The sequence below is a fragment of the Acartia tonsa genome, chromosome 3 (assembly GCF_053477335.1).
Source record: "Acartia tonsa isolate MP-2025a chromosome 3, ASM5347733v1, whole genome shotgun sequence".
Classification (NCBI taxonomy): Eukaryota; Metazoa; Arthropoda; class Copepoda; order Calanoida; family Acartiidae; genus Acartia; species Acartia tonsa.
The window spans coordinates 60,851,685-60,872,908 of record NC_137262.1 but is presented as its reverse complement, the minus strand read 5'-3'; the positions used below and the strand labels follow the sequence as shown (position 1 = coordinate 60,872,908).

The window sequence follows — 21,224 nt, the reverse complement described above, 5'->3', positions numbered from 1 at the left end:
TCAAGATGCAATAAGTGAATGGAAATTTTTCAGCTTCTGTAAATCTTAAAATGGAGACAAATACATACTTGGATTCATTTAAAAGTTTGAGGATATCTAATTTAAATGTACAACTTACTTACAATTTTGTAGAGACTTAAATGCATGAATATTCTGCTTATTAAGTGTTAATGTTCGTTATTCTTCCATTTCAGAGCTTAAATGATATGTGTGAATTCAGTTCTGACACTCTACAAGTGTTACCTCTTGTTTGTCCTACTTTTTCAGGGCTTCGCTTTTATGGATGTTGTTTTCCTTGTTTATAATGAAAATTTATTAGAAATTAAGCAGCCTATTTTTTTCTCCTCCTTTTTACATCCCCCTTCCCCCCGCTTTTATAATTGTATCTGTATGTTAGGGGTTGATTGTAATTGATTACTCCCCCCCGCAGAGTGTTGGTGGGGAAATGGTCATGACGTTATTCTATTATATACAGCTCATACTTTTTATTCAGGGATCTAAAGGGATAAGACAATAGCCAAATATATCTATGTGCATGCCTAATGATGATACACAAAATTACTCCTTCTGTAGATTATAGTTAGTGGTTGAAACATTTGGACACTCAACTATATGAACCAACCAATCAAAATTCAAGAAAAGTCCACAAAATATCAACAACAAATAAGAAAACGTGACTAGTGTAATAAAGAACCCAATGTCCCCTCCCTTTCTGTTTTTTAATAGAAGCGAAGCTTTTCTACATTCCGTTGGTCCGTACGTCCATAGATGATAGTTCGTTAATTTAGCCATGTCAGAATTGTCCTATAAATTTTAAATTGGCAGGATAGTTCCTGTAACAGTTAGTAGCAATCTAGAAAGCGGAGCAACTCAATATTATTACATATAAATTTTGATTAAATTTACATTTGATATAATTATCCTTGATTCCTAGGACGGTTAGACATAATGCTAAAAGCTATGCCTCTCTAAAATTTAGTATTGAAACGTAAGTATTTTTTTTATTTTTTTTTAAATTACCTCATGGGGCATAGCCCCTAGAGGCTAATGGCGAAGCCCCTAGTTATCATTATAGCAGTAAAATGTATTAAAAATATTACTGACCCATTGACGTCAATCAAGGAGACGTTAAAAAGTGTTCATTTCTTAAGTCAATAAATCATAGCAAAACAATAAAGCGAAGCTACTCTATAATTAACGTTATATGTCCGTCAGTCAGTCAGTACATAACGTTATGGGGGAAATGATATTTTCTCTGCACTATTTAAGATAGATATAGATTTCTATGTCATATGCGCCTCTAGTATATACATTGTTTTGTTCGTCTGTCTGTCGTCCATGCTTCAAAAGACAAAACAAACTTCTTTATTTATTTTTACATATTTTCCTTTTTTCTTTTCTTTGTTAAGACAACTGAACGTCTGCTATATATAACTCGCTTTGTCCGTTTGTTCATTCCATAAATATTTGGTGCTTCACTACTTATGGATGTTGTCCTCCTTGTTTAAGATATCAAGAATTGACGTCAATGGATGGCACGTTAAAAAGTGTCAATAAAGAACAAAAGTTTATCTTAATCATGAAAAACAAGCGTGAATTTTTAAAAACAAACATTTTCAGGATAATGCTCCGTTAAGCGCACAATCTCAGGGATCTTAAGGTATAAGACAATGGACGATAAATTGATGTACATCTCCAATGTCCTCCATATTACAAAATTTTGTAGATTAAGATTGAACCAAACAATAAAATTCAGTAAAAATACCCAAAAACTTTGAAACAACGAATCACATTTAGTAAAAAAATTTGGTTCTATAGTATCCTTCTACTGTCCCCTCCTGCTCTGTCTTTATTGGTGTCTTAATTAAAGTCCTAACTAAATGACGGACAGGCAATGTGAATTATAGAGTAGCATCGCTACTACAAGATAAAAACTCCTGTATCCTCCTTCTCCCCCCCCCCCTTGCAAAATTGAGGAGGAGGGAAGGACAAATGTGCCTTGATGTTCCTACCCCCTACACCCCTCTACAAACCCTTTGACATTTTTTTTCCTTTTATTATTGCTGAAAAAAAAGGGGCTTCAGGAATCAAATACACTATCCCCACAAATGGACACAATCCATTCTGTTCAAGATAGTACTCCTGTAGCTCCTGGTTCATATCCTAAATTATTTTTTCTCTACTTTATAATGAGTTAATAACTGAATTCTAAGTCTATATACATTATACATACACCCCCCAAAACAGCTAAAAGGGGTGAAAAGTTAAGTCCCAGCCCACGTAAATGTTAGTTTGACTTTCGAGTGCGTTGATTGTATAGAGGGGTGTTTCCGCCCCCCTGACAATAGAATAATCCCCCTACTTGTCCTCCTCGATTTTGATCATGCGGAGTTGTCAAAATTTGGGAAATACAGAGCTGGATCTTTAAATCGTTTTTATGGTGCGCTGAATCGGGGCGATTCAGAGGTGAACCATAGGTGCGCTGATGGTGAGCCACAGCACACCTATAAAACATTGATTTTTAAAAGATTTCCGGCGCGGTGTTGTTAAATCGCTTGCGCACTCACTAAAATATCGATCCGCGCCAGTACAACTTTATTACTTAAGCCTTGTCAGTAAAGTATTTTATATAAAATGCCGTGTCAGTATGGTATTTTATATAAAACATTAATATATAATTTATTTTAAAAATAATTATAAAAATGTTTTCTCCATAGTTTTGCAATAAAATATTAAAGTAATTAAAAAAATATCCATTTATTACATATGATTAACCATATGATTTGGTCCGGCAATGCCACTCGGTGAGTGGCATTGCCGCGCCGGAACCGATCCACTGGCTGCGCCAAATTGCCCATGCAAATTCGATTTAAAGATCGGTATTAATAATGTGATGGTGCGCTGAATGAATCGCCCCGGTTTAGATCACCTATAAACGATTTAAAGATCAAGCTCAGAGTAACGTAAAAACGTGCGTACGAATATATCATAATTATAGAGTATCTGCTCTACAACAATTTCATATTTGTTTCAGTGGACAGCATTTTAAAAAAAACAAATATTAGTTATCCAAAGGTAGCGAAGCACAAAAAAACCATGGATGGAAAAACAGAAAAAATAAATCATAGAGTCAGTTGTTAAAAAAAGAATATGCACAAGCAAGGATGACAACATCCATAGGTAGCGAAGCTCAAAAACTATGAATGAATATAGTTAAACAAATTTACCATAGAGCAGTGTCATACATTAAACATTCAACATTATAAAATAGGTAAAACAGGAAACCTTTAAAATCATACAAACTTTAAAATCTTGAAAACTTAAAAATCTAGGTATCGATATAGCACTCCAATCTTATTAAACTTGATGGAAATATGTAGAGTATGAGCATATTCAATCCCTGATAATTTAAGTCATCAATCCTGAATAGAAATCGAGAAAACCAAGAAAACATAAAAAACTAGAAATTGATCAGATGGACAAAACATACATTAGATTGGCATATGTCATAGGAATATTCACTAAACATTTCAGCTGTCTATCTTTTATAGGAGCACGTTTCCCCCATAGCATTACGGACTGACTGACTGTCGGACTGACTGACGGACAAAGTGAATTATAGAGTAGCTTCGCTACTAAAAAAATAAACATTTAATATAATAAATTTAGTTTATATAATGAATTTTCTTTGTTAAGTTCTCTCAAATGATTCAAATTTTCTAATTTGGCTAGAAATTACAAAAAAAATTTGGCAGTATTCGACGAGAGCGGCAGTTCGGCAGCTATTTCTTTTGAATTTTAACGCTCAAGAATTTTTAATGTTTATCACCCCAAATAATAAAAGCTTGGACGTTTTTATCCCTATGATATAAATTTTACCCCCCCCCCCCCACCAATTTAAATTTTCAAATTTTTCAGGCCAAAGTTATTCTAGAGGAACAAAGCTTCTCTACAACTAAATTAAGAAACATATTTATAGATAATTGTATGTGTACCCAACACTATATCTTCCTTATTTTTATTCTCATAATAAAGTAACATGAGGTCTGAATGTTTGTACCAAAGGATCTCGCTAATGCTGAACCGATCGGGTTTTTCTTAACAGGGTAGCTTCTCATAGGTCCCAGGAGGGTTTATAACTAATTGGGTTTATAATTACCACCACCCTTCAACTAAATTTTTTTTTACAAAAAAAATCCTATATAAAATAATGTTTTGGTCTTTTTCACCACTCTACTGAAAGGTAACTTTCATAATAAAAAATTAAATGATTAATTTAACTGTCCACTAAGTTAAAATATTACCTTAAAAATAGAAAACTCGTTGACTTAAAACTTATGAAACTCCTATCTTTAAAAATGAATAAAATTATGCTGAATGATTAACTCTAGCTAAAATTAACAACATTCATACTAGTTAACCACACTATAAAAAATATATTCAGTCACTTATACTTATATTCTAGCCGACACCCAGCTGTAGAACCACACCACCTGTTAAGACAAACTGTTTTGGTCTTTTTCAACACTCTACTGAAAGGTAACTTTCATAAGAAAAATTAAATGATTAATTTAACAGTCCACTAAGTTAAAATATTACCTTAAAAAAATAGGAAACTCGATGACTTAAAACTTATAAAATTCCTACTATTAAAAATGAATAAAGATATGCTGACTGAGTAACTCTAGCTAAAATTAACAACTTCATACTAGATAACCACATTATAATAAATATAATCATTTACTTTATATTTCAGCCGACACCCACCAGTAGAACTATACCGCCTTTTTAAGACAACAAACTGAAGACCATATGGAAATGATAATTAATGCATTGATTGTCAACCAAACTAAATATGTTATTAATAAATTATTACATTAATCTTGTTCATATTTTACTTAAAATAAACGAACTATGAACTATAAGAGTAACAAAAATAACAAGCTTAATACAAGCATAAACACAACAGTATCTCAATAAAATTTCTATTCTTAAGTAGACCTATAAGAGTGACAAAAATAACAAGCACAAATCTTTAAGTAACATAACAAATTATATTTAGTACTAAATTACATTTAACAGTAATTACAACTGAAAATTTTATTAATGGCATTAATTATCAACACATAACCAGTATATTAGTAAAAAAAAACTACTTCATGAAAGTATACATGAGTAATTATATACTCAAAATCTTATCAGCAACAGATAATAAATTTCAACACTTTCAAATACTTACCTACTGTAATATGTATGTTTAATAAAATATGATAAATTATTAAATTGCTTACCGTTTCCTAGTTTATTCATAAATATATTCTCCTATGGAGACTATTTTCATAATTATCCTCAAGGCGGGGGGGATAAAGGCAGAAAGGAAGGCTACAAAAACTAAAAAAAATATAAAATTTAAACATGAATGACATTAGTAATAATGTACAAGGATTACCAACTAATTTCCAACAAATAACAATAAATATCAATAATACTGAATCCAGTTATGTTGATTGCTCTCACATCAAAAACCTAAAACACTTCAGCATAGCTCATCAAAACATCAGGAGCATTGACAAAAATTCAAATAATTTTCTATATCTACTAAATGAATTAAACTCTAACATAGATATAATATGCTTCACAGAAGTATGGGGTAACATTAATAACCTTATCATTCCTGGATACCACGAACCAGCAACATTACTTAGAAAAAACAAAAGAGGGGGGGGGGGTTAGCATATACTGCAAAGATTACATAAACTTTAAAGTTATAAAAGAAATGACAGTTATAAAGGGTCATATTGAATTCCTAACCATCGAATATAAAACAAAAAACAAAACCAATATCCTTTCAACTCTCTACAGACCCCCTTCACAATGTACACATGACATCGAAAACTGCATTAAAGATATTAAACTGCTCTTGGAATATAAGGACACACATTTCCCAAACACTAACTATGATATACTTGGAGATCTAAACATGGACATCCTTAAATATAACACTATGGAAAGTATTAGAAAATTCTACCAGACCTTTGAAAATCAAAACATAATACCCCTAATCAACAGACCCACTAGAGTCACTAATAACACTGGTTCTATCATTGATAATATACTATCAAATAATTATAATAACAGTAAAAACTATATCATATGCAACTCAATTACTGACCACTTCTTAATCATTAAATCCATTCAAAAAACAGATATCACCTACAAAAATACTACCAACACTTATCACCGCAGAAAATTTAACACTGACAACATAAACCACTTCTCAAATAAACTAATCAATGAAGACTGGTCGCACATTCTCAATACAAACAACACAATTGACAAATGGAACAAATTTTTCAATAAAATAGACAATATATTTAATGAATCATTCCCAAACAAAAAATACACCTTAAAAAAAGATAAAAAAAAGACACCAATTTTTCGCCATGGATAGATGACAAGATTAAGAAACTATTCAAAATTGAAAGGAAATTATACCTTAAAAAACTTAAAAGTAAACTACCTTTACATAACACACAACACGTAGAGTTTAAAAAAGAGCTACAATCCAAAATTAGGAAAGCTAAAATTAAATACTATGAAAATGAATTCAAAAAAACTAAACACGACTCCAAAGCTATGTGGAGATCAATCAACAAAGCCACAAACAGACACACTAATAACAAAAAAAATACTAAACCTGACAAAATAATAATTAACAATAAAGAACTAACTGAAGATATCGACATTGCTACAGAGCTAAACAAATTCTTTAACGGAATTGGTACAGAGCTATCAAATAAAATTCATACAGACAATACAAAACAACAAGAATACATAAATAACATACATGAACAAAACACTAGGTTCAAATTCAAAAACATAACAGCTGATGATATAACAAAAATAAATAAGACACTAAAACCTAAACTATCTGCAGGACCAGATGGAATCCCAAGTGTCATAATCAAAACCATCTTACAAAAAATACCCAGAGTATTAGCTAATATAATAAACAGCTCACTACATTCAGGTATTGTTCACAACAGATTAAAAGCAGCAATCATCGTTGCAATCTACAAAAAAGGCAGCAAAACCGATCCTAACAACTACAGACCAATCGCTCTTATAAATGCCATTTCCAAAGTGCTTGAAAAAGTTGTTGCTCACCAACTAAGAATGTACTTAGAAAAAAACAATATACTTTCATGCAAGCAATTTGGATTCAGATCATTACACTCATGCATACATGCAATGATTGCAACTATGGAAAAAATCGAAAAGGACAAAGATAATAAGATGTCAACATCTTCCATATTCATAGATCTTACCAAAGCATTTGACACCGTTGACATAAACATACTACTAACCAAACTAAAAAATACAAAATACAGAACTCAACTGGTTCAAAAATTATTTAAATGGCAGAACACATACATGCAAAATCGGAGAAAAATTCTCCAACTTTCTAGCTTCAAAAATTGGGGTGCCACAAGGATCAATACTAGGACCATTACTCTTCATCATTTATATAAATGATTTACCAGACATGATCAAATGTTTCATAAATCTCTTTGCAGATGACACCATGATTGCAGTAAGTGGCAAAAACAAAACAGAAATAGAAACCCTAGGAAACACTATAATGGCAGAAATCACTGAATGGTTCAACCACAATAAACTAACCCTAAACCCCACTAAAACCAGAATTATAAATTTCAACACAAAACAAGAAATTAACATTAAAATAAACGATACCATCATACAAACTGTTAAAAGCAATCACATTAATACTCAAGAATCCTCTTTCAAATTCCTAGGATTTCTCTTAGATGAAAAAGCAAATTTTAATAGCCACATCAATAAAACAATAAGTAAATTAAATACATGCAATCATATCTTAAGAAACATAAAAAAAGAGATTCCAACAAAGCAAAAAATACTATGCTACAATGCACTAGGTAAGCCTTTCATAGAATATGGAATTAGCATTTGGGCACCAAACAACACAAAAGCTTTAAATACAATCACTACTATACAAAAACGTATCATTTTAAACATACATGGATCATCCAGAAGAATCCACACTGAACCACTCTTTAAGAAATACAAAATTCTTAAATTCAAAGATCTAATCACATACAATAACCTATTAATAGGACACTCCGTTTTCTATGAATACGCACCAACTGCAATTCTAACCTTAATAAAAAAAGAAGTTCCACATGAGAGACTACGCAGGAATATTTGGAACTTGAAAATAAACGGAGCAAACAAATCATCTATAACAAAATTTACCATTCCCAAAGACTGGAATGAACTAAATATAGAATTAAAACAAATAAAAAACAGAAAAAAATTTAAAAAAGCAATACTAAAACACTTTATAGATAAATACAAACTATTCATAAACTGTAGCGATCATAATTGCAATATCTGCTACTAAAACCTACACAATAACCCTTGTACATGTCCATAAAATAATTACTTATAAACATACTCTCAGCCTTCAGCCTGCCTTGTCCTCCGCCGTCTTCTCACAATCAGTAACATGAAAATTATAATTAAGTCATGGGTAAACCTACAATAGTATCTATTATACAAATGTAGTGCCATGATCTTCCTAGTTATATTTAATATCTTATTATTGATATTGTTTATTCAATGTAATGAACTTATATAATAATTGTTATAATTAGTGGAATTAATAAATATCTATCTATCTATCTAAAAAATGGGCGAAGTGCATAAATATATAGTGCTGCCCTAATAGTAAAGGAATGGGGAAAAAAGCTATTTAGAGGAACGGATATTCATATATTAGTAATAGCGTAGCCTAGACCAAGTTAGTTCTAAGGAGCAAAGTTTCTCTACAAATCAATTAATAAATAACTCCTTTTTTTGTTCAAATCTGATAAATATTAGTAATTTTTTATGTATATAGTAGCTGTCTTAATATTGAGACTAATAGAAGAAAAAGCCACAGTCAGACATAACCTAGCTATAATAGAGTAGCTGTGCTACTTGTGAAAATGAATAATTCTACTCCTTACCTAAACACAAAGATAAGTCAAAGTCCTTGAAAGCAAAGCTTCCCTATAACTGAAATAATATATATAAAATAAAATAAATCTACCTTATTCATGAGTACCTAACACTATGTATTTCTTCCCTACTTTATTTTACTTTTTTTTTCATTGTTATAATCAAATTTCAAAATGATTTAAACAAGTAAAGCTTGAAATACATACCCATAACATGGTCTATTTAATTAGAAGCTGCGCTCCTTATAAAAATAAATAGTTTAACACTTACCTAAACACAGAAATAACAGCAAGGCCAAGTTATTCCTTGGGAGCAAAGCTTCTCTATAACTAAAATAGTAAATATACCAAGTAATAAATTGTATTTATAAGTACCTAAAACTGTATCTTCCTTAGTTTGATTTTTTTTCATTTTTATAGTAAAATTTCGTATGTAAAACCCTATGTGGGTTTGAAAATCAGTGAATTATTTATAATACATACCCATAACATGGCCTAATTAAATAGTAGCTACGCTCCTTATAAAAATAAATAGTTTAACACTTACCTAAACACAGAGATAACAGCAAGGCCAAGTTATTCCTTGGGAACAAAGCTTCTCTATAACTAAAATAGTAAATATACCAAGTAATAAATTTTATTCATAAGTACCTAAAACTGTATCTTCCTTAGTTTGATTTTTTTTTCATTTTTATAGTAAAATTTCGTATGTAAAACCCTATGTGGGTTTGAAAATCAGTGAATTATTTATAATACATACCCATAACATGGCCTATTTAAATAGTAGCTACGCTCCTTATAAAAATAAATAGTTTAACACTTACCTAAACACAGAGATAACAGCAAGGCCAAGTTATTCCTTGGGAACAAAGCTTCTCTATAACTAAAATAGTAAATATACCAAGTAATAAATTTTATTCATAAGTACCTAAAACTGTATCTTCCTTAGTTTGATTTTTTTTTCATTTTTATAGTAAAATTTCGTATGTAAAACCCTATGTGGGTTTGAAAATCAGTGAATTATTTATAATACATACCCATAACATGGCCTATTTAAATAGTAGCTACGCTCCTTATAAAAATAAATAGTTTAACACTTACCTAAACACAGAGATAACAGCAAGGCCAAGTTATTCCTTGGGAACAAAGCTTCTCTATAACTAAAATAGTAAATATACCAAGTAATAAATTGTATTTATAAGTACCTAAAACTGTATCTTCCTTAGTTTGATTTTTTTTCATTTTTATAGTAAAATTTCGTATGTAAAACCCTATGTAAGTTTGAAAATCAGTGAATTATTTATAATTCATACCCATAACATGGCCTATTTAAATAGTAGCTACGCTCCATATAAAAATAAATAGTTTAACACTTACCTAAACACAGAGATAACAGCAAGGCCAAGTTATGCTGTGGGAGCAAAGCTTTTCTATAACTAAAATAGTAAATATACCAAGTAATAAATTGTATTTATAAGTATTTAAAACTGTATCTTCCTTAGTTTGATTTTTTTCTCATTTTTATAGTAAAATTTCGTATGTAAAACCCTATGTAAGTTTGAAAATCAGTGAATTATTTATAATTCATACCCATAACATGGCCTATTTAAATAGCAGCTACGCTCCTTATAAAAATAAATAGTTTAACACTTACCTAAACACAGAGATAACAGCAAGGCCAAGTTATGCTGTGGGAGCAAAGCTTCTCTACAAATAAAATAATAAATTGATGGTTTTTAAACTTTAAAACTAATGGATTGTTTAAGACATTTCTCCGCTACTTTTGGACCAATTGTTTCTTATTTGTTGATTGTTTAATTGTGTTTGGATAAGTTATATTATACTAGCGGCTTCGCCCCTAGCCTCTAGGGGCTTTGCCCAAGAGGTGATAAAAAAAAATTATTGCGAGAGACCATAAAGGACCATGGAAACTCCTTTAAAAAAAAAAAAAAAAAAAAAAAAAAAAAATGGGGGGGGATTTTTTGGTTTTTGGGGGGGTTGGGGGTGTCCCACCCCCCGAGAAAATAGCTTAAAACCACCACAGGACCAATAGGTAGATACCCTGAAGAGTAGAATCCGATCGGTTCAGTGGTTACCGAGATCTTAAGGGACAGACAGACAGACGGACGGACAGACGGTCAGACGGACAGACGGACAGACGGACAGACAGACATCGTTCTACTTTGTATTATAGATAGGTACAGATTAGCCCTACAGGGTTAGGCATAAAGAAAAACTGTTCCATAACTAACACACTAAAAAAAACCCAAATATTTCAACATTATTTTTTAAAAAAGTGATTTTTCTACGGGATTTTTTAATTAAGGCACAACTCCCACCAGTAATTACAGAGAGAAGGTCAAGCAGGGTTAAAAATGGATTTTCCCACTGTGGTAGAAATTGTAAAATGTGTCACAATTCCCCCCGGTTTTGTAAAAGTGTCATAAACACTAAAACCAATGAAATCTTCCCTATTTTAAGCACTCTAGACTGTACTAGTAAAAACGTTATATATCTTATTACTTGTAGGAAAAACAGTGGATCCTGTGCAGTTAGGAGACCTCAGTATGTGGGCCAAACAAGTAGAATGATCTCCAGCCGTTTTAACGAGCACAGCCACACAATCAGCACTGGATCAACTACAGTTGGAAGTCATTTCAAGGCCCAAGGACACAATCTACAGGACTTGGAAATTGTCCCAATAGAGAAAATAAGAAGCACAGACCCCTGGATACGCCTAGCTAGGGAAAAACTTTTGATTAGGTCTTTTGATTCTGCTCTCAATAAAATTGTGTAATTTGCTTCACCCAACAAACATTTAATCATCAATCAAACAAAAAAATCCTGTTTTCAAACAAGACCCATCTTTCCAACAAATTTCTTTTTCAACACATAACATTTGTTTGCAGTTTCAGAGATCTACTAAAAAACCCTCATCATTTAGTTTGTAAAAAATATTTTATTTCTGAACATTTCTTTAAACTCAAATTAACTGTGTGCATTTGCAAATTTTTATAAAAAAAAACTTTTAAAACACAGTTAACATTTCAAAGGATTAAGCTTCTTTGATATTCAGGTTATCTTTTAACTCAAATCAATTGTTTGCATCATCAAATTATACTTCCAAAATTCTCAAATAAGTCAACATTTTATACCATGTAGTTTTCATTTCATGTTTTATCAAAAAAATGTACACATTTTTTCACTTTTTTGGTTAATTCAAAAGAACACCAATTCTTCCTTCATCCTAAAACCTAAACAAAGCAGGATATCATAAAGATTAAAATTTTTCCCATCTCAGGAATAACTCCACCCATTTTTTTAACAGACTTCAAAATCCAAATCTCCACCCATAGACAACCAAGGACAAAGATAAATCCACAACCTTTTCATAACCCCCCCACTCCTCCCACTTTTTGTCTCCTCCCAGGTTTTTTCTGTCTCCGCCTTCAACCAAACTCACCATCCAAAACTCCGCCTATTTCCTAACCATCAAAAAAATTCCTCTAATAAAAACTATGCCCCGCCCCATAACTCAAACAAGGCCAAGAATTATTCCCTACTCCTCCTTTTTAAAAAACTAATGTTTTAATCTTTTATTTCAAACTTTATCAGTAGTCATCTGTATTTTATGGTGATACCTAAGATTCAAAATAATTTGTGACATTGTTCTATATAAATGTATGTTTAATATCTTTGATCATATTTGCTGTTATCTAATGTCTCATGCCTATATTTTTTAGACAAAATGAATTGAAAATGATTGCTAAAATCGAAATATATCTTCATGTCTTAGAATAGTGTAATTTTTTTTAAAATAGGTTGAAAAACATACTAACTTTAAAATGATTTTTTTTTGCCACTTTGAGGGTAACTGCCAATAATAGTATTTAATTGTCCGTCTGTACTATTAAAAACAATTGTTTCTCAGCTGCAATCAATGATATCATCCCTTTCTTTGCAGAAGGAATACGATTTCTGTAGTAAAAATTCAAAATAATTGTTTTATCCTAATAAATAAACTATTTCACTAACCTAAACTAAGCAGTAAAAACATTTTTTTTTCATGTTTTGCTTTGCATTGTATTTGCTTTGCAGCTTCGTTGTGGAAGTTGTCATTCTTGTTATAGTTATTTGATGCAATGTAAACGTTTTAATATTTACCTTTTAGATATAATGATTTAGATAACTGGTGCTGGTTATTATCACAACGACTATAAAGAATCAACTACATAAACTAAATCCCTTCCTTATCTTTCAGTTTTATTTCTAATAGGACGTGGCAGATTCCAGGGATCTAAAGGGATAAGACAATGACTGAAAACTTTATGTACATCCTCGATTTAATACACAAAATTACCTTTTCTGTAGATTACAATTAGTGGTTAAAACGTATAAACACTCAATTTAATAAACCAACCAATCAAAATTTATTAACAATCCCCAAAGTTGTTAAGCCAACGAATAAGAAAAAGTTATTATAAAACTTTGGGGACTTTCAATAAATTAAACAGCCCACTGTCCCCCCCCCCCTCTCTGGCAGAGCCTTGTTTATTTATTTAACAAAAAATCCAGGACAGGGATAACATACCTGTAGACAGATTAACTATTTTACCCCAAGCTTAATACTCTGTGTTGATAAGGACTACAACAATTTATTTTAAAATAAGGCTGAGGGGTTCTTTGTTTAATAAAGCACATTGAGGGAAACAACATGTCAAACAAAAAGACAGAATAATTTACAGAGTAGAACTTTGAAAAAAATCACAACAAAATCAGCCTTTTAGCTTATAATTTTAAAAAACCATTTCCTTAAAAACAATCCAACTTTACATGATTTAAATAAATTAAAATTTCTGAAGAACTATCTATGTTCCTTATTTTAAACAAATACTGAAATGACTAACATGTCTAACATATCCACAAGTAGCGCATCTATAACAAGGATGACAACATCCATAAAAGCGAAGCACTGAAACGGTAGGACAAACGGACATTAACACTTGTATAGTATCTGAACTGAAAAATCAGAACATAAATGTATAGATGTCGAATCAAAATTGTAGGTAAATTTGTTGAAAAACTGCTTAAAAACAGGATAATGTTTATGGACCTACATACATTTTTGGACTTGATTATAGAGTTGCTTCGCTTATAATATTGTTCTTTGTTGTCCCAGGAATCAATATACCAAAAATCAGATTAAAATTGATAATTAAAACACTTGAAAATTTGTTTTTAAAAAAGTAGAAAAATCAACATGTTTAAAATGGACGTACGCACATTGTGGTAATGATTATAGAGTTGCTACGCTTTCATAATCGTACCCAACTACTACAGGAATCATCATGCAAAGTTTGAAATCGATAGGACAATTCTAACATGCCTAAATTAACGAATAAAAGCTATCTATCTCGGACGTACGGACGGACGTACGGACGGACGGACGTACGGACCGACCCTAATTATAGAAAAGCTTCGCTTTTAAAAATTAACAAAGTTTAGTTGCAATATAAAGTGTTATGTTATCGGCAATGTGAAAGAGAGAGAGAAGGCAAAAGAGAAAGGAGGAAGAGGGTGAAAGCAAATGAGATGGAGATAGTGGGAGAGAGAGAAGGATAAAAAGAGAGAGAGAGATTCACAGACTGAAAGAGAGACAGAGGGAGAGATGAATACAGGAAGAGAGAGAGAGGTAGAAAGACAGAGAAGGATATTCAAAAATAATCCACAGAGTATCTCTGCTTTAAAGAAATTCCTTGTTTATTTGCTCAAACGAAGATAAGAAAAAACAAATATTTAAAATTAAACATTTTTTCCTCCGGAATTGATTCATATCCACTGGATATGAATCAATCCTGCAAGGTGATAAAACACTAACCGGGTTGTTGTAAAATTGTCCACAGAAGCATAGACAAAATTATGAAAATAAATCCTTTTATTATTTTCACATCTTCGGCCAACTGACTATGAAACCATATCTAACAGCTTGTCTGAACAGTATGTAAATTAAAAACCTGCAATAGTTTTGGCGATTTTCCACAAAGTATCTTGTTGAGCACTGAAATCCCCATCCATTTAAAAAAAAAAAAATGAAAATAAGGGAGGAGTAGGGGAGTCTACCCATTCCACCTTTCTTAATCTCAAGTTATTTCAGAAAATGGGGGAGGGGGGGGGGGTGGTTTTTCAAAGCTCACAAGGATAATTTGTGTGTAAGCACCATATTTTCTTTCAAGTTTATCTCAACTATTCTTCTTTAATTATTTTTTTTAAAATTACATCTATTCATCCATCTATCTATCTATTCATCCATCTATCTATCCATCCATCTATCTGTCTATCTATTCACCCCCAACGACATGAGACCCCGAGGCAAAACGAAGAATAATAAGAAGGCTATAGCTAAAGAGGAGCTGTGTTCTATTTTATAGATATATTATTACTTGGGTGTTACACCAGATTTTTATGTACCCTGAAAAAGTAATACATGCAGCAGGCTGAAATAACGATACTTCCACCCTCTATTGCCTACTCCCCTCTCCTCCTGCTGGATGACCAATAAACGAGTTCCATGTTAGCTACCTACAAGTTTTATATCAGTTTTCAGAATCAGAAACAAACAATTAGGTTTTTAATCTTAAATCTTTTTTTCTACTTATATATAATAGTTACTTATCGCATAATATAGACAGTTTTCAGAGGATATTAAAAGGAAAAAAATAAGTTTTGATAGCTTTTAGGGGCCGAAGACCCAGGCTAACAAAACTGGTATAAATCCTAAAAATGTTTGGGTATAGTCCCTTTCATGGCAACGCCCCTTAAAGGGCGATTCTTCGCATTTTCACAGTAGCTTTTCTCTCCTATTTCTAGGCCACCGAGGTGCTAACAATATAACATAATCTAAACTAAAAAGCCATTTAAAAAATACGATGAATAGCCACTTAGGCGGTTGCCACGTAAGGGACTATACCCAAATTTGTATTATAATATTTGTTGAAAATTTCTGTAATACAACGCTACACATGTTTTTTTAGTATGGCTGAGAAACGTTTCCAATCAAGCGGATATTAATCGGTTCCGAAGCCATACTGGAATAATTATTCTCCTGTGATTTATGCTTTTTTATTATTTACATAGATAGTAACTTTTCAAAGCCGATTATTATGAATGGCTTGAAGAAAAAAAAACATTTAAAAAGTAAAATATCTGCCATGGAACTATCCTTTATATAATACTAGTGGCTTCGCCCCTAGCATCTATGGGCTTTGTCCCAAGAGGTATAATTACATCTTCTATTACCTACCCAGCCGAAAAAAATCAAATTGATCGCAAATAATTGGCGAATTCGCAAAATTCATAAAAAAATGTTTTTTTTTTGGGCGTCCCACCCCTCAAGAAAAAAGCCTAAAACCCCCACAGGACCAGTAGGTATATTGACTGAAGAGTAGAATCCGATCGGACCAGTGGTTACCGAGATCGTAAGGGACAGAGAGACGGACGGACGTACAAGCTACTTTGTATTATATATATCCTTAATAATGTACCTAATGTTTTAAATATATGATACTCTATTAAAATATTAATAGATAATTTATTTTATTGTTTAAAAGTGTTTACTTTACATGTTACTAGCGGCTACGCCCCTAGAGGCCTCTAGGGGCACTTAGGAGAGGAGAGTCGAATTTTATAACCCAATTTTTTACTTTAGATTTTAAAAGAAATAGTAAAAATAAAATTTGGGGGGGAAATATTTTTTTTTTGGGGGGGGGATGCAGCATGCCCCCTCCCATTTATTATTTTAGTTAAAAAAAATATAAAAAAAATTTTCTTTGGGTGATGAATTTTTTTCTAGGGGCGATTTCTCTTGGGAGGGTGGTGGTACCCTCCGCCAAAATAGTTATACACCTTCCCAGGACCTATGAGATGCTACCCTGTTAAGGAGAACCCAATGGGTTCAGCGGTTAGCGAGATCCTTCGTTACAAACACACAAACACACCGACACACAAACATCCTGTTACTTAAGTATAAGGATATATTTCTGTTTTTCTCTGCTCAAGGATTTTGTCATCCTTGACAACCAACCCTTTGATTTTACCACCTTTGTCTGGAGGTCCTAACTGTGCATGGTAATACCTGTTTTCGAGCCATCACATTCATGTACTACACATTTTTAATGTCTCTAGTATTTCACAGTTCAGCCTCAAACCCGACACCTCCACGACAGGTTGTATTAATATTTTCCATTTAAACTGTTTCTTTACTTTTGTTATTGAAGGACTTTCTTATGATCTTTACATATATTGTGTAGTTTTGTACCGAACAAGGATGACAACATCCATAAAAGCGAAGCTCTGAAATGGTAGGACAAACGGACATTAACGCTTGTTTAATGTCAGAACTGAATAATCAGAATGCGAATGTATAAAAGTCAAAGCAAAATTGTAAGTAAATTTGTTGAAAAACTGCTTGATACAGGATAATGATTATGGACATACTTACATTTTTAGGACTTGATTATAGAGTTGCTTCGCTTATAATATTGTACTTTTTTGTCCCAGGAATCAGTATACCAAAAATCAGACCAATCGGATAATTAGGTCACATACAAATTTGTTGTTAAAAATGTAAAAAAAATCAACATGTTTAAAATGGACGTACGGACATTCTGGTAATGATTATAGAGTTGCTACGCTTTCTAACTCGTACCTAACTATTATAGGAATCACCATGCAAAATTTGAAATCGATAGAACAATTCTAACATGCCTAAATTAACGAAAAAACCTATTTAAAAAAGTAAAAAAATCAACATGTTTAAAATGGACGTACGGACATTTTGGTAGTGATTATAGAGTTGCTACGCTTTCTAAATCGTACCTAACTACTAAAGGAATCACCATGCAAAATTTGAAATCGATAGGACAATTCTAACATGTCTAAATTAACGAAAAAAGCTTTCCGTGACGGACGGACCGACCCTAATTATAGAAAAGCTTCGCTTTTAAAAATATCAAGAAATGATGGAAGGCTTTCCTTTTTACCTAAATAATTAAAAGAGCTATAACCGTGACGTGCGTACGGACGTACAGAACCTAAACTGCGAACCAAAAAATTATGCAATATATACAGGAAGGGAGGGGACATAGGGCTGTTTATTGCACTAGTCCCTAAAGTTTTAGACTAACATTTTCTTATTCGTTGGCTTAACACAACTTTAAGGACTTCTATTGAATTTTGATTGGTTGGTTCATCGGGGACATTTATTGGTACAGAAGGGGTAATTTTATGAAGCATCATTGGGGATGTACATCAATTTATCGGCCATCTTCTTATCCCTTTAGATCCCTGTGATACTTAGCTATGCACTAACTTTCTTGCAAAAAAATATTTATACCTAACCCTACGTAAGCCTTTATACATGACTATCAGCTACGCCCCTATAGGCCTCTAGGGGCCCTTAGGATGGGGGAAGAAAGTGTACCCCCCCCCACTTTCAATTTTAGTTTTTAAAAAGAATTGTTGTTTTTAAAATATTTTTTTTTTGGGGGGGGGTAATTTTTTCTAGGGACGATTTCTCTTGGAAAGGTGGTGTACCCTCCCAAATAAAACAGTTTAAAACCTTCCCAGGGCTTATGAGAAGCTACCCTGAGCTGGATCTTTAAATCATTTTAGTGGTTAGCCAGATCAGAGTGCGCCGATTTTCAGCCAATCACAGCGCGGCATTTCATAAAATGCTGTACTCTCATGATTAAAATGATTTAAAGATCCAGCTCTGTATAGCAGAACCTGATCGGCAAGATCCTTCAATACAGACATACAAACACCCAAAACAAAGACAGATAGACGGACATCCTGTTTCTTTTATATAAGGATTACAAAAAATATTGTATTTTACTTATCTTTACTGTGTATTGTATATTGCTGTATAGTTTGATATAAACTAATTGATAAGTAAAATAATTTAAGTACTTCAGCCTTAATCAACTTTGATAAATATTAACACTTCCTTTAGCAATTAATATATTAATGGATGTAGAATATACAAGGATGTTATAGCAGGAGAAAAATTGTCGTCAATTTTGGTTGCAATTTCCCCACGCATTTATTGGTCGAGCATTGCATCAAGTAGGAGGAAAGAGAATGAAGTAAAAGGGGGGGGGGCATGGGGGATATTTTTATTTTAGCCCGCTACAGCGTTCACTTTAGTATAGAACATAAAAATTTGGTGTAAGATCCAAGTAATGATACATCCATTTATATTATTACTTGTATGTTGCACCAGGTGTTCATGAACTCTAACAAAGTGATACTCGCTGCTGGCTAAAATAACGAAACTCCCCATCCACCCCATCTCCTCCTCTTTTACTTGATGAAATAACTGACCAATAAATGAGAATCATGAAAGCAAACTAAATTGATGAAAAATTTTCTCCTGTCAATATATCCAGGTATTCTATATCCATTTAAGGACGTCCATGTGGGCTAATAGGATATTCCCCCTTCCAAAAAAAAATAGCACCAACTAAACTTTATAAATATACTAGAAATTAACCCGGCCCCAATTAAAAAATTTCCTCCCTTTGCTCACATATCCCACCTCCCCCTCCCCCCCAAAAATACCTGACAATACTCTCTACATCCATTTCATTAGTAGCATATTATGTAAACATAAGTAAATTAAGAGATGGAAGGGTGTAATTTTTTTGTATGCCTAACAAACCCCTTCAGGGTTCCCTTATCCTTAGGGTTGCTTGTACCTGCGGTGCTACCTAGAAACTAATATAACCTAACCTTACCAAACCTCAAGTAATAAACAAACAAATAAAAAGAACCCCATCCCCTTATTATAAAATGAATGTACACTTTTAGTTTTATAACCTTTAATAAGTAAACAATAAAATATTTTTTTATCTTTATATTCTAGAAATTTCCACTGACGTCATGCCAATTTAAATTTATGTCCTATTATTCTGACTTCAAGGATACACCCCTAGAGGCCTATAGTGACTCTTAAGGGGGGGGGGGGGATTCGACCTATCCCATTTTTATATTAGTTTTAAAAAGTAAAATTAACAATACAATGGTTTTTTGAGGGATAATTCTTTTCTAGGAGTGTTAGGGGGGGGGGGGGAGGATTCGAACTATCCCATTTTTATATTAGTTTTAAAAAGTAAAATTAACAATACAATGTTTTTTTGGGGGATAATTCTTTTCTAGGGGTGTAACCCTTCGCCGAAAATAGTTATAAACCTTCCCAGCTTCAATACTTGACAATACAAGACAGAGGTAGTAAGAAAAAGCAAAATAAATAGAGCGGAGCTACTCATGTACCTCTACCTGAGAGAAACAGAGAGAGAGTGTGTGTGTTATAGAGAGAGAGAAAGAGAGAGAGGGAGAGAGAGAGAGTGATATAGAGAAAAGAGATAACAGAAAAGAGAGAGATTTTAACCTTTACGTTTTTCTTTCTTTTGTATACCTCCAGTAAAATTAAGAATAAAAGCAACCACAGAAGCGAAGCTAAATATATCAAACAATGCTGTGGGACAAACAATCATTAACATTTAATAGAAACTTTTATAAAAACATAATATCATTTAAAGGTCTGAGCAAAATATATTGAGTTTTATGCCGTAATGATAATTTAATTTTCTTTTATATATGGCCTAATCATCTTATTTTAAAGTTAGTATGTTTTTCAACCTATTTTTAAAAAAATTACACTATTCTAAGACATGAAGATATATTTCGATTTTAGCAATCATTTTCAATTCATTTTGTCTCTTGTAGAAGTGAATCAAGCAATATTAGCTTGGTCGTTTTAGGAATAACTATACACTATAAAAAAAATCATGTTACAAATAACATTTTGTTCCAAATTCTGACTGAATAAAAACATTGTTTTACCATGGCCGTTCGAGCATTTTAGTGAGGATTTTTGGAGTTCAGATTGTAACTAGTGTTACTTGAATCTTTATGCTTGGTTTAAATAGGAATATTCTACCAAACCTAAATCAACCTTAAATTACAGAATAATGGATAAGCTGTATTTTTAAAGCTTCTCTGGAGGGGACAATGGGTTGTTTATTATTACCCTAGTCCCCAAAGTTTTTAATAAAGTTTTTTGTTCTCTGGCTTTACAACATTGTGGGCTTTTAATGAATTTTGAATGGTTGTTTATTATGTTGA

General features: G+C 32.2%; 1 protein-coding gene across 6 annotated transcripts in view; it reads right to left on the bottom strand.

Annotated features, from left to right (window-relative positions):
- The window catches only part of LOC145314773 (uncharacterized), a 33,495-nt gene extending 12,642 nt beyond the window's left edge, over positions 1 to 20,853 (bottom strand). For 4 of the 6 annotated variants that reach the window (XM_080154843.1, XM_080154847.1, XM_080154846.1 and 1 more), the window contains exon 1: positions 20,819 to 20,853. The gene's annotated coding sequence lies outside the window, so the exon portion shown is untranslated. Of the gene's footprint in view, positions 1 to 9,050; positions 9,100 to 9,312; positions 9,372 to 9,588; positions 9,653 to 10,142; positions 10,202 to 10,695; positions 10,749 to 13,205; positions 13,559 to 20,818 lie in introns of those variants that run through there. The other 2 variants (XM_080154844.1, XM_080154845.1) reach the window with 2 other exon arrangements.
- Positions 20,854 to 21,224: the final 371 nt, after the last annotated feature.